The 16389-nt window shown below is 34.6% G+C and overlaps 2 long non-coding RNA genes across 6 annotated transcripts; both read right to left on the bottom strand.

Annotated features, from left to right (window-relative positions):
* Positions 1-3153: 3153 nt before the first annotated feature.
* On the bottom strand, positions 3154-7724 carry LOC136200745 (uncharacterized). Of its 4 annotated transcripts, XR_010673479.1 has the most exons (9): positions 7570-7724; positions 7344-7404; positions 7131-7212; positions 6489-7047; positions 5584-5793; positions 5439-5486; positions 4216-4320; positions 3930-3978; positions 3154-3474 (listed from the first exon to the last, which is right to left on the bottom strand). It is a non-coding gene; the product is annotated as an uncharacterized lncRNA (long non-coding RNA). The 4 variants fall into 4 exon arrangements; XR_010673476.1 differs by having other exon boundaries at positions 6489-7212; XR_010673477.1 differs by having other exon boundaries at positions 5439-5475; positions 6489-7212.
* Positions 7725-8548: 824 nt separating this feature from the next.
* LOC136201475 (uncharacterized) lies at positions 8549-11474 on the bottom strand. Of its 2 annotated transcripts, none has more exons than XR_010673849.1 (4): positions 11434-11474; positions 10378-10461; positions 9457-9618; positions 8549-8805 (listed from the first exon to the last, which is right to left on the bottom strand). It is a non-coding gene; the product is annotated as an uncharacterized lncRNA (long non-coding RNA). The 2 variants fall into 2 exon arrangements; XR_010673850.1 differs by having other exon boundaries at positions 10372-10461; positions 11434-11470.
* Positions 11475-16389: the final 4915 nt, after the last annotated feature.

Below are 16389 nucleotides of genomic sequence, written 5' to 3'. Positions count from 1 at the left end.
CTCATTAAAAGCTAACAATTAACCATATAATAAGCCTAAACACCTAAACCTTGAATCTCATGACTTGTTATGGCCATTCTTTGTTGGTTTTCTTCCATTCCTTTGCTCCCTGCAACATAAAATACACAAGTTAATTGAGTGCTGATCTTCAAAGTAATAAAGATAGATGCTTAAAATATGGCCAGCAAAATAGTTGTCCTATTTCTTGTAATGGTATAGAATGTGAATTTACTCAAAGTAAAAGCTGAAACTGATACGTAATTTGAGAAGCAAGCATCATCCAAAATTAGGAAAAAAACTGACAGCAATTTCATAATGCGAAGAAGGAATAGATTTCATAAATAAAACGAACTATTACCAAGAAAAAAATGGAATCAAAATGATAAATAGGAGAAGCATGGGATGCAAAGAAGGTTGAAGGTCTAAAATAGAATTATTAAGAGGTTCAAGGGAGACATAGGGAAAAGAGAAAGTGGGAGGCGGATGGTGGAATATAAAATGAAGGTAAGTAGAAAGATAAGGTTCAGGTTTTTGAGGAAAAAGATATATAGAAAGAAGTTTGGAAGTTTCCTGAGAAGGGAGTTGGGTAAGGACCATTTAATTGGATGGGCTTTGAATGGAATTTAATCTTATTAATGATCTATGGTAAATAAATTTTTGACATTTTTTTTTAGATTAATGGAAGGAACCATAGAAATAATTAATGGAAATTATCCCATCTTATATTTCAAAAAAAAAACCACCAAGAAATACAATGGTATTTACGCCATTTCTATTTGAAAAAATTATGGAAAAAAATGAAAGATTCTTTTTTTTCAAACTTATGCGTATCTGACGTGTTGGAACGGTTCAATTTATACGTCTATATTAAGGGGTTAAAAACCGCTAATAAAACTTTAAAACGGACTAATTTATGTGACTACGTCATAGAAACATAAATTAGACGTTACAAATAAAATAATAAAATTTTGAAACGGGACTAATTTATGTGCCTATATCATAGAAACATAAATTAGACGTTACAAAGATAAAATAATAAAATTTTGAAACGGGACTAATTTATGTGCCTATGTCATAGAAACATAAATTAGACGTTACAAAGATAAAATAATAAAATTTTGAGACGGGACTAATTTATGTGCATATGCCATAGAAACATAAATTAGACGTTACAAAGAAAAATAATAAAATTTTAAAACGGGACTAATTTATGTGCCTATGTCATAGAAACATAAATTAGATGTTACAAAAATATTGCAAATAAAAAAGGAATTAATTTACGTGCCTATGTTATAGAAAATCTAAGTTAGACGTTACCGAAATTAATAAAGTTATACTCTTACATTATAAGAATAGATACATAGAAAAGCGTCGATGAGAATCGAGATGAATCAAATAAACTTCACACAAAAAACACATCTTTTAGTACCAACATTTGCATGGGGTAGGGTGATTAATCAAGTTTTTTGCGCGGGGTAGGGTGATTAATCAAGTTTTTCTTCCCTACACGTAGCCGACAAACGAACCTAAAATCTCTATTCCGCAGACCCCTTTATCCATTAAAAATTCAACCATTTCCGGTGTCCGATCACGCCTTAATTCTAATTGGTGGCGACTCTAAAAAATAGTTTTAATTAGACACAGTTTGTCGACCGTGGCCAAAGGGGGGCGTGGCAAATGCTTCTCGTCTTTAGCCACGGTTTATCGACCGTGGCTAAAGGGACATTAGAGTTGGTTTTTACGTATAACTGACTCTAATAACTTATGTTTTGGCCACGGTTGTTAAGAAAAATCGTGGCTAAAAGGGGTCTTTACCCACGGTCTTTCGTAACAATCGACTTTAATTCTCTGATCATTACACTACAAAAAAGAGGCCTTTAATGAGAAGAAAAATTATCATAAAAGACCAGATATTCTCATGAAAGAGTTTTTAATGAGAATTATTACTCTTATGGCTCCTTTCATTATAGGGATCCCTTACTAAAAGTAATTATGAGAATAAAATAGGGTTAAGGTGCAAAAATACCCCTAACGTTTTGGGTTAGGAGCAATTTTACCCCTAACGTCTAAAATGGTGCAATTTTACCCCTAACGTTGGAAACCAAGAGCAATTTTACCCCTAACGTTAATAAATTGGGTCAATTTGAGAAATAATTCATCAAACTGTCTTCTCGGTCATGAATCTTGTCATCTACACTTCATACATGTGTCATTTTATCAGTAACAAATCACAAACATTTGTTAGGATGTGAAAAAAATAAAAAAATATACTGTCTTTTTGTACGGATTAGACAAAAAAATTCAAAAAATCTACCGAATTTATAAATATTAATCTCAAATTCTATTATTAAATTATAAAAAACATGAAATTCTTTTTTTTAGAACGAATTGTTATGGAATTGGTGCAGAATAATGAATAAAAATTTATGTGTTTTATAATAGTGTTTGATCCAATTTATCAACGTTAGGGGTAAAATTGCTCTTGGCTTCCAACGTTAGGGGTAAAATTGCACCATTTTAGACGTTAGGGGTAAAATTGCTCCTAGCCCAAAACGTTAGGGGTATTTTTGCACCTTAACCCAATAAAATATCATCTCATTAGGAGCATGTATAATGAGATTAGTTATCCTTATTAGTATTTTTAAAATGATAAAAAATCTTCTCATTAAATTATTTATAATAATTAGAAATATTCTCACTAAATTGTTTATAATAATTAAAAATATTCTCATTAAATTATTTATAATAATTAAAAATCTTCTCATTAAATTATTTATAATGATTAAAGAACCCCTCATTAAAGATTTCATCATGATAAAAAAAAACATATTTACATTATATAATACCTGGAAAGCCATTTGGGCCCTTAAGATCCCTTACCATATTAGGAGCTTCCTGTGACTGGGAGTTAAGACAGGTTGCTTACTAACTCGGATAGGTTAGCTTTCCTAGGCTGATCTTAGGTGTTTGTTGTTTTGTTTTTCTTTTTCTGTTTCTACCCAAAAAAAAAAAAAATTCTGCATATTAATTATAAGAATACAATTCAACAATAGATTACGCCACCGAATTACTTATGATGATTATGATGATTTCAACATTCAAAACTAATAACTGCTGGTATTACAATGGGAGAAGGATATGGAAATATTATCTTATGGGAATATGGAAAGCAATCAATAACTCATGTATAAATGTCTTGTAACTGTCAAGTATCAAATTGTTTAACAGTAAGAACAAGTATAAAAGGCAACTGGAAATGTAATTCAATAGTATTTAGTGCTCCAACTCAAGCTAGAAAATCTATCCTTCTTACTTGACAGAAAAATAAAAGCCATGTTCAATAAAACCAAATTGTATTCATTAACGCTTAATATTGCTTGAGGACTTCTTGAGAGTTGGTCAATCAAGAAGTGCAAAACAAATAATGCATTATGTGCAGTCAACAGCCTACCAAGTATAAGCTTCACGTGTTTACTGCAAAACAGAACAGAAGAATATGCATGGTTAATACTACTACTACTATATGTCTCACCTAACTAATTCTACTATAGCATGGTCCCCTCTTGTATTAGTTAGAAACCTAGACTTAACTATTTGCCTTTTGTGTAAACCTCAAAATTCAACCGAATCAGTTATGTTGCACAAAAAAATTGAATCCGAAATGGAAAAAGAAACCAACACCATGAAATGTTATTTAAAATAACCTTTGAAACATAACCTCCAAAAGGAAACTGAAATAGAAACAAGTAAAATGCAGAAACGCTACTAAAAAAGAGTTTTCGAGTAACCTAGTTGTGCATCATTTATCTCATAACGAATGCAACACTTTGCACACATGCTGCTGCCCTTTTTTGAAATGAACATTGATAGAACTATATCAACAAAATATTTGCATGATGAAAAACTCTTAAACATATAGAATTACTTACTTCCCAAGAGCTTTATGGTGGAACGCAAGTCCCAAGTCAGCATCAAGCCCTGCATATCAATCCCAAAAGAAAATTTTCAGACTTCCAAAATCTCAAAACATGCAAAGCTAAAAGTTGAAATGTAGGAAGACAAATCCCAATAGAGAAATTTCCCTTTGGTCCTCCTTTCTGGAACTTAATATAGACTGGATCACAACTAGTAATCACTGACAATTCTTACCATGTAATAGCAGAACCATCAGAGATTTTTATGAAGTTTTCCTGACAACAATTAGACAATGCTTACCATGAAAAAGCAGAACCACCAGAGAGTTTTATGAAGTTTTCCTGCACTCAACAGGGCAAAACAACTTAGGCGGACCGCCATCAGGTTTAATCATCTCCCTAGTTCCTGCAAGATAATTCTTCACTTTGTTGGTACTATAACCATCATCCCATCACTCTCAAATCTCATAAAACGAGTACATCCAAAGCTCACACATGCACATCCTAAAATACCCATGAAAGTCAACAATAATTTACCCATGAATATGTATATTTTCTTTGATATCAATAAGACGAAACTTATATAATTGCATAATAAAATACAAATTTGATTTAGCTCCAAGTGCAATGGCTTGTCCAAAAGTAAAAATATCTCTACCAATTCAAAGAAAAATACTTGAACTTCCTATAGGAAAACTGGTATTCACTATTCATTATTCCAATCCCAATAGAAGGAAGAAGAAGCTGATCGACAGGAGTGAGGAGCTAGCCGCCTGACTCCTTCCACAGGCTTGCACTGGAATATGGCAGTGAAGCCTATGAGAATATGGTACTAGGAACATTCTCTTTCTTAACTGCTAGGCTTACACAAACTCCTGAACTTAAGGACTCTGGCATTTCAAAAAGAAGAAAGCTAACTCTAGGCTGGAGCCTTACAAAGACCTTTCCAATGGCGTTAAAAGGAAGCAGGAACTCAGGGGGGAATGTAACTGATGTTTGACTTACTAATACAAGAACAATACAATCACAATAACTGAGAGAAATATATTATATTATGGATTTACTTACCCCAAGAGAGGAGTACCTGATTGCCCCATCTCTTATTACTCTGTGATATTTCCACTTTACCATTAGTTGTGGTTTTACAGGTAACTACGCTAGACCTTAGTGTAAGCCTGGCTAGGGTATAGTGATGGTTACAGAGCTAGACGTTAGGGTCTAAGCCCTATAGTCACCCTCTGGTTCTTCTTCTGGTGTAAGAGGTTACATTAGTGATGGTTTTGGTCTAAGCCAAATAGTATAGTTCTAGTGTAAGACGTTAGTGTAAGGCCTATAAGTACAGGTCTGGGCTAGGGTATAGTTCTTCTCATAAAATCAATCCTTAGTGTAAGATGATTTTTAAGGGCACTCTTACACTTATTCTTTCTTGAAACAAATGAGAGCGAATCATAAATCTTTTAAACATGTTTAGTACTTAAAGCGCGTAATAAATTAGTGTACCCAGTAGAGAACAAGTAATCGTACCTCCTTCTTAACAAGTTTCAGGGACTCTTCAAGCTCTCTACGGATAGACTGAAATAAGTAGCATAAAAGCAAATACTTGTAATAAATACATTCCACGACAGTAATAGATACATATATAAAACAAAGTCATGTATCTGGTACTCACAAAAGCTGAGGCTAAAACCGCTATTGCACAACTGAGCTTACAAAGTCGCTCGTGTTTCTCCAATGTTTTTGTTCTACCCTGCTCGTTGGCTTCTATTGCTCTCGGGATATTCATCTCTTCCAAAGCCACATCCTTTCGGCTACCAATAGCTTCCTTCATCTATTGCTTAATGCTTCATGTTGGAGTTATAATTAGGTTAGATTAGATTACCTGAAAAAAGGAGAGGAAACTTCAGAGCAGCAGAGATGGAATATCTGTTTATATATATATAGGAATTAAAAGTGATGAAATTATAATAAGGAACAAAAACAGGACCAATCAATCCTAATTCAACCTAAAATCTATTTAGTAAAACACTAACCCATTTGTCTCGTGTTGAGTTTGTTTCGTGTTCGTGCATTAACACCCTTAATTCCCTAATGTAAAGTTAGTTAGGCAAGAGAGTGATCAATCCAATCCTAAGGTGAAAAACACGGTAAGCAAACAAGATGGAAACATCCAAGAAACCGTTACTGCTTTCTTCTATCAGGCTAAGAATATTTGTTGCCTTTGGATGCAAATAGGTCCCAAAACTCCATGCCTATTCTTCTAAGTCTTACACAGAACAGAATATGTCAACTAGGGATAAAAAAAATAACGGCATCAAGTAGTAGTAAACCTGCTAAAAGCGACTAAATCTCTTAGCTATTTACAGGTGAAGTAGCTAAGAACTTCCATTCACACACCTCATGTTCCTACCAGACACTATTGCAGAAAAAGAAATTCAAAATGCACATCCAGTTAGATTTTGTGGGTGAAAACATTCTACAATAAAAAAGGAATTGAATTTGTTACAGATCATCATCAACTCATCAAGTTTGTCAAATATGTACATAGGCTCTGAAACATTAGTTAGAATTTCATACCAGAATGCATTATTGCATTGACAGCATCTGGCTCACCTGCAAAATCAAGTTTGAATTTCCCCGGCTTCAACAGATAACCATACATGGCAGCCTGGAGAAAACAAATGTAACTTTTCTATTGTAACACATCCAAAAGATTGATAAGAGAAACTTCATATTCTCTCTTTAATATCCTAATTCCATGTGTGATCCTTCTCTCATGCCCCCAATGAGTAAGATTCTGTTTACAGCCCGAAAATCTCCACTGGATGATCAAAAAGGGAATATGATCTTCAGAGGAACCATTGGGATTCAACTAGAACATGTAATTCCAAACACTTTTGAATTACTTAGTTATACGAGCATCCTCTGCATCAACAATGTCAACATCATCATCATCCTCGTCAATAAAATCAGAACCCATATCGCTACCTGATTCCGAGTTCAAATCATACTCCGCCTCCCCTTCTTGTTCATCTTTGTCATCATCAAAACCATTTTCCATATGCCCACTTCCAAATGGATCCATCTCATCATCTCTACTATCTCTCCTATAGGTTGCCAATTTTTTCAATGTGAACTTGAGACCACACACACCATCAGAAACAAAACAAGATTCAGAAAACTAAGACTTGAAAAAGCAATATTGTCAGGGGTAATTACCTCAAATCATAAGTCAACCTATGATTTTTTTACTGTAACAATCTCTAAAGATACTGAGTCCCCTGCTAAATGCTTCATTGAACTGATATGAAATAGGAAAAAGAGAAAACAGAACTTATTCAATTTGAGTAAATATCTAAAATTTCTGGGAGGCAACAATTTTACTAACTAATTGAACTGAAATGAAATAGTAAAAAGAGAAAACAGAAAAACCTCAGGAGAGTGATTGGGTGGAACCAATGAGTGAATAGCAGCTGAAAACCCCATTTGAGTCCTGCAACAGAAAACAGCATGCTCATACAAGTAAATACTAAGAAAATAAACACATGGAGTTTAATTTCCTTGCACTTCATTCCTGAATAGCTCGAATTCAAGGCTTAATGAAATTAAGCTGGGCTAGAGGGGGAGGAGAGGAAGAGGGAATCCCCAAATAACTGACCTTGCATTAGGAGAGAGTCCTACCATCACGAGGGCGAAGAGAGAGTCTTACCATCACGAGGGGTCCGAAATACAAGAGATAGCAAGTCGGGAGGACGATCGGAGTTGACGGTTCCACAGGAGATGCGAACAAGTTTGAGTCTAGGGTTTAACATATCGTAGAGAGAGAGAAAGAAAGTCAGAGCATGACTTTAGAGTTTGGAAGAGAGAAAAATTACTAAAGTATCCTTTTTCTTTTATTTATTTATTTAGTATTAACTAAATTTTGGGGGAATTTTTGGAGCCAAAACATTTGGCACTAATTAATGAGAATAATTTTATAAAATTAAATAGTTGAATATTTATAATAATATTTTCAACGAGAATATTTTAATATTCTCATTGTAGTATGTTTGTAATGAGAATTTTTTATTATTCTCACTAAATTTTTCTCATAAATAGTTGTTTTTCTTGTAGTGTTAGAGTCGGTTGTAGAAGAACCGTGGCTAATGATAACATCATTGGAGTCCGTTCACTACAAGAAAATAACTAGTTAGCTACCGCAGTTTTGGTAGCTAATTCAGTAGCTAGAGTGATTTACCGACCGAATTTGGTGGTTTACCGACCAAAAGTGTTCAGTCGGTAAATGACTAGTCGCTGGACAAACGGCGACTATTTGTAACGATAGTCGCAAACTATAGCTACTGATTGATTTAGTCGTTGAGTGGTCGCAAATTTACCGACCATATTTTGCGACTATAAATAGTCGGTAATGGCTAGAATGGAGACACAAGTTGGTCGGTTTATAAACAATTTCCGACGGCATTTCTGTCGGTAAATTGTTGGAAATTCTGTGCAATTTCCTGGGAACTTTTGCCGACTGATTTGAATGGAATTATGACAAATCTCATGGGTAATATACTATAAAATTTATATATAATGATAATTGTAATTACAATTAGGATTATTAAATACAATTATAAACCTATTTTAACACACTCAATAAATTAACCACAAATTAGAAATATATATACATTGAAGCCATCAAGGCGCTCCTATACAGTCACACATGTGTTTCTTATCCCTTGAATTTCAATAGTAGCACCTAAATTAGATGGACCATCAGAACTTGAAGAATGCTCTTGAATTTCTAAGATACCGGTGCAGCTGAAACCTAATTCAAAAATTCCCCCTTCCCTATTAAACACCTCCGGCAGCCTCATAGAATGCTTCAAGTTCTTCAATGGCATTTTTTGGCCTGAATTACCAATCAAAATAAGTACAAGCAAAACAGAACATACAAAAGTGGCTGGAAAAACAAATAAAAACTAAGGAGTTCATGTGTAGCCTGAATTAGCAATCAATATTGACTTTGTACTAAGCAATTCCAAATTGCACTTCCTAAGCAGAAATTCATGTACTAAGCAATTAAGAAATTTATGTACACAGCAGAAATTCATGTATTAACAGCAGAAAGCAATTAAGAATATCCAGTTGCACTTCCAAATTGCAATTCCTAAGCAGAAACTAAAATCGGATTGAAATTACGCATAACAGATCACATGAAACAAAAGAGACATAGGAAGTGTATCAAAAGCAATTGATCACGATTAGAAAAATAATGCAACATGAAAAAGAAACCTAGATCAAACCAATAATTAAAAATGTATAGATGATTGCTAACCGAGTTTCCTCTAACTGATCGCCAACTTCAGACAACAATGAAGCTAAACAAAAATCCAACTTAAAAAAATCCAACTAACTGAAGCAGGGCATGAAAGTAGCATACACAAACAACTAAACCCCAAATTTCTATTTGAAAACAAGACTCAGATCAATCAAAATCGGATCAAATTCATAGCAACAGAGCTGCGTTGAAAGTGTATAACAGTCAAAACTAGGACTTTACCAGTGCATATGCATTTTATCTGAAGACAAACTAGCACATAGGCATTTCATACCGGCGACCATGAGAAGCACCAGAATAAGCGCTTGGATCCAGCGGTCCAACTCACCATCTTCAGAGTTAGAACGTTTTCTGCTTCTTCCCAAAGGAGGTTTCAAATTCGACCTACAAATTCAGAACAAACATTAAGAAATCAGCTTATACTCTACTCTTCTATAGTGATGAAGAAAAAAAAAGGAACTACAAAAATGATAACCAAACGGGCATAAATTACACCTATGGCGACTAAGCTTTTCGCTAACTAACATTATGACCACTATACTTCAAAACATTTCAAAACATAAAATCCAGACCAACTAAATAGAAGATTGATGAAGTCTTAAACATTAAAAAGAAAAATGAAATCAACTTAAAGCAAACAGTGTAAAAGTGTTCGTGAGAAGCAAATTGAAACACCTACTTCAGACACACAAAAACAGAAAGTTTGAAACAACTTGACATGTTTAAAAGAAAAAAAGTCAGATTAAGAAATTCACTGGAAGATTGACATCCAAGGAAGTCGGTAAACAAATCCTTTTGATATCACAGATTGTATTAGTTAAAAAAACTAGAAAGCTTCTGCAGTCTTTTATATGAGTTTTTCCTTTTCTTTACCTATATTTGCAGCATACTCATTAGGATCAGTAAAAAAAAGCACTCTATGATACAAATGCAGAACGTACAAGCTGATTATATATCGATGTTTACATTTGGGAGCTCATAATATCTCTATCGTGTTTGATTACATTTGCAAAAGAATTAACATTGTAGATACAAGTGTAAGCTATTAATTGGTATAAAATGTAATATATCAATCCATTACCCATAAAATCAATCTGAGTTAGATAGTAAAATGTAAAACTCGAAATGGAGTGTTACCAGTACCAGTGATCCTGTGGTAAAATTCATCCCAGTGATCAAAGCGCTGGCGAGGCAGAGGCAGAGGCAGAGGCTGGAGAGAAGACAAATCTGCAGACAGCACACTCTGGTCAAGCTTTTTATCTGGTTTTTACTTCTCTTGAAACCTCTAATGTGTCTCATTGAAAGCAAGTATAAGAAATCAAACAAGGATGATTATGGTTTTTGCAAGCAAATGCAATGAGAAAGAGTTTAAGGACAGAAACCAGACAAGTAGAAAGAAATTGAATTCGGAGTAACACACACAGAAAGTTACACTTTAGAGGCAGCGATTATCGAGTTCATGTGTCTATTAGTGAGTTTGTGTCAAACGAGTCAACATTAACTCAATTTAAAAAAATTACTGTAATAATGATGTCAATCTAATTGGATTAGTGACTACTTTGTGTCGTATTTTCGGGGTAACTCCAATTTCACTATACACCTATACTAATCGTTACATTTATATAAGAATATTTAATAATATTGCTATATTTTTCTATAAACCTATACTAATAGTTACATTCATACTTTTCTCTTCTCTGCTTCTATCCATTGGATAGTTGAATTCCATGTTCACCAACCATGGTATCTAGTCCCCGCATACAATTTTTTTAATTCAAAATGAACAAAATAATATCCCTTATGCCTTATGTTACAACATATTGGCAACAATAACCTTAGGAATTTAGAAATGGCTAATTAGAACCTGAAGCAGTTTATCAATAAAATAAGCAGCATTAGTTTAATCAATGAAATTAGCTGCATTAGTGAATATAATTAATTACCTATTTCATGGGTACAGGAAAGGATTAACATAACAACAATTTCAAGTTCAAAAGTTCAACATTCCTAAGATAAAATCACAATTGCATTGAAACTAGGAAACCATTTCAGAGACAATTACGCACACACAAATACAATTAATTAGCAAATCATTAAAATCCACAGTGATTAACATCCTAATAAGTATCTACAATCATCTACAATCATACAAAATGAAGACTGAAATTTCTAGGGCACTAGTGCCTAAAGGATTGCTACCTTAATAAAAAGAAGGCTAGAGCTAACAGCCTTCTGCTTCTAGTTCTTCCTTCCTCTATCTTTTCAAACTCCTCCAATTTTAGCCCTTCAATTTCAGGTACAAACTCCAGCATACATAAAAAAGTGTCGCCTGCTCCACGATGCTCAGTTAGAGTTAATCGAAGAAGGAAGCCGTAAAGAGGGGAGAGGGATCAGGTCAGATTGTTGAAATAATAAACTTATAATTAATAGTCTTTAATTTGATTCAGTGGATTATCCAAGAGTCATTTCTGTACCTGTGTCTGTATCTGTATTTATAGTGAGTTAATGTGGTTTACTAAGAGTCATGTTTGTAATCTATAAATACCTATGTAAGGCAAGAGAATCAAAAGAGAATTTCTTCCAACAATTATACTCTTCCTCTGTACCTCTGAAAGTTTATTTATTTAATCCAACAAATTGGTATCAGAGCCAGCAAAAATTCTCTACAATGTTGAATGGAATGATTCCATACAAATATCCACAATTATCAAAGGAAAATTATGATAATTGGTGCATTAGAATGAAGGCTTTGTTGGGTTCCCAAGATGTATGGGAAATGATAGAAACTGGATATGAGCAGCCAGAGAATGAGGAGGAATTGACGAATGCTCAAAAAGCGAAAAGGAAGAAAGACCAACAAGCACTCTCTCTAATCACATGTGTCTGGATGAGAATATGTTCGTGAAAATTTCGACTGCAACAACAGCCAAGGAGGCATGGGAGATTCTCGAAAATTCCTTTAAAGGGAAAGATAAAGTAGTCAAGGTGCGTTTGCAAACCTTGAGAAGTGAGTATGAGAAACTCAAGATGAAAGAGTCAGAGAAAATTGATGAGTTCTTTAATAGAACTTTGGTAATTGTCAATCAGTTGAAGAGATATGGAGAAAAAATGGAGGATGTTCTTGTGATAGAAAAAATCCTTCCTTCTTTGACTCAGAAATTTGATTACGTGGTGACTTCCATTGAAGAATCAAAAGATGTGGAGACTATGTCTGTAGATCAACTCTTGGGTTCGTTACAAGCCCATGAGGAGAGATTAAAAAATAGAGAAGAACCTGTCGCTCAGGTGTTGCAGGCGAAACTAGATTTGAATGATAAAGAAGAAAAGAACCAATTTGAAGGTGGATATGGAAGAGGAAGAGGAAGAGGAAGATCAAGAGGTAGAGGCCGTGGCCGTGGCTAGAATCGTGGATATAATGGAAGAGGTAGAGGTGGCAGAAATTTCCACAATAATGAAGCCACAAATAATCAGCAATGGAATGCAAGAGGACGTGGTAGAGGCAACAATTTCCAAGGCCGTGGAAATAATTGGCATGGTCGTGATAAATCTCGTGTGCAATGTTACAATTGTCAAGAATTTAGGCATTATGCTGCTGAGTGTAAATCTGAACCTTTTAAAGACGAACAGGCCAATTTTGCCGAGGAGGAAGATGAATAATCAACTTTGTTACTGACATGTAGCGAATATGAAGCAAGGAGCAAGGAGTCTTGGTATCTAGACTCGGGAGCAAGCAATCATATGACGGGAAATAAAGAACTTTTTTATAAGCTTGATGAATCTAAGAAAGGAAGTATTTCTTTCGGTGACAAAACAAAAGTTCCAGTTATGGGAAGTGGTGACATTCTTATCAAACTGAAGAATAGAGATCATCAATTTATTTCTCATGTTTATTATGTTCCAGCTTTGAAATCCAATATTTTGAGTATTGGACAACTTTTGGAGAAAGGTTATGAAGTGGAGATGAACAGGAATGGGCTGGTTATGAAAGATGGAAAGAAAAAAATGATTGCAAAAGTTCCTATGTCTGCAAACAAGATGTTCAAATTAAAAATCAGCAGTGATCGTCCTATGTGTTTGAAAGCCTCATCAGATTCTGCATGGCTGTGGCATCTCAGAATGGGTCACTTGAATTTTGGTGGACTGGAGCAAATGTGCAAGCAACAAATGGTGTATGGATTACCTTCCATAAATCATCCCAATCAGATTTGTGAAGGGTGTATGTATGGGAAGCAATTCAGAAGGAGTTTTCCAAAGGAGTCTTTGTCAAGCACATCAAAACCATTTGAATTGGTGCATGCAGATATTTGTGGTCCCATTAATCCGAGTTCACATGGAGGAAGCCGGTATTTCTTATTATTTATTGATGATTATACTCGGAAAACATGGGTTTATTTTTTGAAGGCAAAATCTGAAGCATTTGAAGTGTTTAAAAAATTTAAAGCACTAGTTGAGAATGAAAGCGGTTTGAAGATTCAAGCATTGCGAACTGATCGAGGAGAATTCACATCTGAGAAATTCAATCAGTTCTGTGATTATAATGGTGTTCGTCGATTGCTTACTGTTCCAAGATCTCCTCAACAAAATGGTGTCGTGGAACGGAAAAATAGAACCATTCTTAACATGACCCGAAGCATGATGAAGTGCAAAGGTATGCCAAAAGAATTTTGGGCAGAAGCAGTAACATGTGCAGTCTATTTGAATAATAGAAGTCCTTCAAAGAAGCTTTTACAAAAGACCCCCAATGAAGCATGGTGTGGAAAGAAACCAAATATTTCTCACGTAAAAGTATTTGGTTGTCTTGGTTATGTTCATGTTGCTGACGAATTGAGAAGCAAATTGGATGATAAAAGTGAGAAGATGGTGTTTATTGGCTATGCAAAAAATTCCAAAGGTTATAAATTTTATAATCCTCAGAATGGAAAAGTTGTGATAAGCAGAGATGCAGAATTTCAAGAAGAAAGCTCTTGGAATTGGAAGATTCGAGAAGATGAAAATTATGATTTTCTTCCTGTATATGATGATGATTTTGCAGGTCAAAATGAAGATGTAATTATCACACCACCAAACTCACCTTCCACATCTCAGACAAATGTGACAGACTCATCCCCAGAAAGTTCATCAGAGAGGCAGCCTCGAATGAGAAGCTTGAGTGAGATTTATGCAGAAACTGAAGAAGTAGATAACGCTACTTTATTCTGTTTGTTTGCTAATACAGAACCTGTACAATTTGAAGAAGCTGTTCAGGAAAAGAAATGGAGACAAGCAATGGATGAAGAAATAAATTCCATAAAGAAGAATGACACTTGGGAATTGGCAACACTGCCAAAGGGAAAAAAAGCTGTAGCAGTGAAGTGGATTTTCAAAATAAAAAAAAATGCCAAAGGAAAAGTGGAGAAGTATAAAGCTCGCCTTGTTGCAAAAGGTTTTTCTCAAAAGGCCGGAATTGATTATGAAGAAGTTTTTGCTCCGGTGGCTCGAATTGAGACAATTCGATTAGTTATTTCTTTGGCAGCTCAACAAGGATGGAAAATTCACCAAATGGATGTCAAATCAGCATTCTTAAATGGAACTCTTGAAGAAGAAGTTTATGTCAATCAACCATTGGGTTATACTGTGAAAGGGCAAGAAGATAAGGTGTTGAAGTTAAAAAAGGCTTTGTATGGCCTTAAGCAAGCTCCAAGGGCTTGGTATTCTGGCATCGATGACTATTTCCAGAAGAATGGCTTCACAAGATGTCCATATGAGCATGCTTTGTATATCAAGGAGAATGAGGATGGAAAAATAATGTATGTATGCTTATATGTTGATGATTTAATTTTCACAAGATCTGATCAAAAGATGATTGAAGAATTTAAGAAGTTGATGACAAATAATTATGAGATGACGGATTTGGGGCTGATGTCATATTATTTGGGCATTGAAGTTAAGCAAAGTGATGAAGGTGTCTTTTTGTCTCAGAAGTCATATGCAGAAGCTACTTTAAAAGAATTCAAGATGGATAAATGCAATTCAGCTTCTACGCCAGTGGATTGTCGAAATAAGTTGTCAAAGCATGATGATGAAGAAAAGGTGAATCCAACTTTGTTCAGAAGGTTGGTTGGAAGGCTGAGATTTTTGACATGTACAAGGCCAGATATCTTATATGGAGTTGGACTCATTAGTCGTTACATGGAGGTTCCAACTTTAATTCATATGGAGGCAGCAAAACGAATACTTCGATACATCAAAGGTACACTGGATTATGGTTTATTTTACTCTTCCCAGAACAATTTCAGATTGTATGGATTCAGTGATAGTGATTGGGGAGGAGATGTTGATGATAGAAAAAGCACTACTGGTTTTGTGTTTTTTATGGGAACTGCTGTTTTTGCTTGGAGTTCTAAAAAACAAGCAATTGTTACACTTTCAACATGTGAAGCAGAGTATGTTGCAGCAGCTTCTTGTGTTTGTCATGCAATATGGTTGAGACGGATGTTAAAAAGTTTGAAGTTTGCTCTAGATGGAGCAACTGATGTTTTTGTTGATAATAAGTCAGCTATTGCGTTGGCTAAAAATCCGATCTTTCATGATAGAAGCAAACACATTGACACCAAGTATCGCTTTATTAGAGAATGCATTGGAAGGAAAGAAATTCAACTCAAGCATGTACCATCCAAAGATCAAGTTGCTGATATTTTTACTAAAGCTTTGAAGTTGGAAGATTTCAGCAGATTGAGAGTTGTTCTTAGTGTTACTAAGGGATAAAAAAAATTATAAGTTTAAGGGGGTGTGTTGAAATAATGAACTTATAATTAATAGTCTTTAATTTGATTCAGTGGATTATCCAAGAGTCATTTCTGTATCTGTATTTATAGGGTGTCCAAGAGTCATTTCTGTACCTGTGTATGTATCTGTATTTATAGTGAGTTAATGTGGTTTACTAAGAGTCATGTTTGTAATCTATAAATACCTATCAATACAAAGTAGTAAGGCAAGAGAATCAGAAGAGAATTTCTTCCAACAATTATACTCTTCCTCTGTACCTCTGAAAGTTTATTTATTTAATCCAACACAGATGTCTGAAAGGAGAAAGATTAAATCGGAAAAAAAGAGAGGAGAGTGGCTTAAGTCGAAGAGCAGACCACAGAGAAGAGGGGGGAGAGGGGGCTTCGGTCG

The sequence above is a fragment of the Euphorbia lathyris genome, chromosome 7 (assembly GCF_963576675.1).
Source record: "Euphorbia lathyris chromosome 7, ddEupLath1.1, whole genome shotgun sequence".
NCBI lineage: Eukaryota > Viridiplantae > Streptophyta > Magnoliopsida > Malpighiales > Euphorbiaceae > Euphorbia > Euphorbia lathyris.
This window is presented reverse-complemented; position numbering and strand designations above follow the sequence as displayed.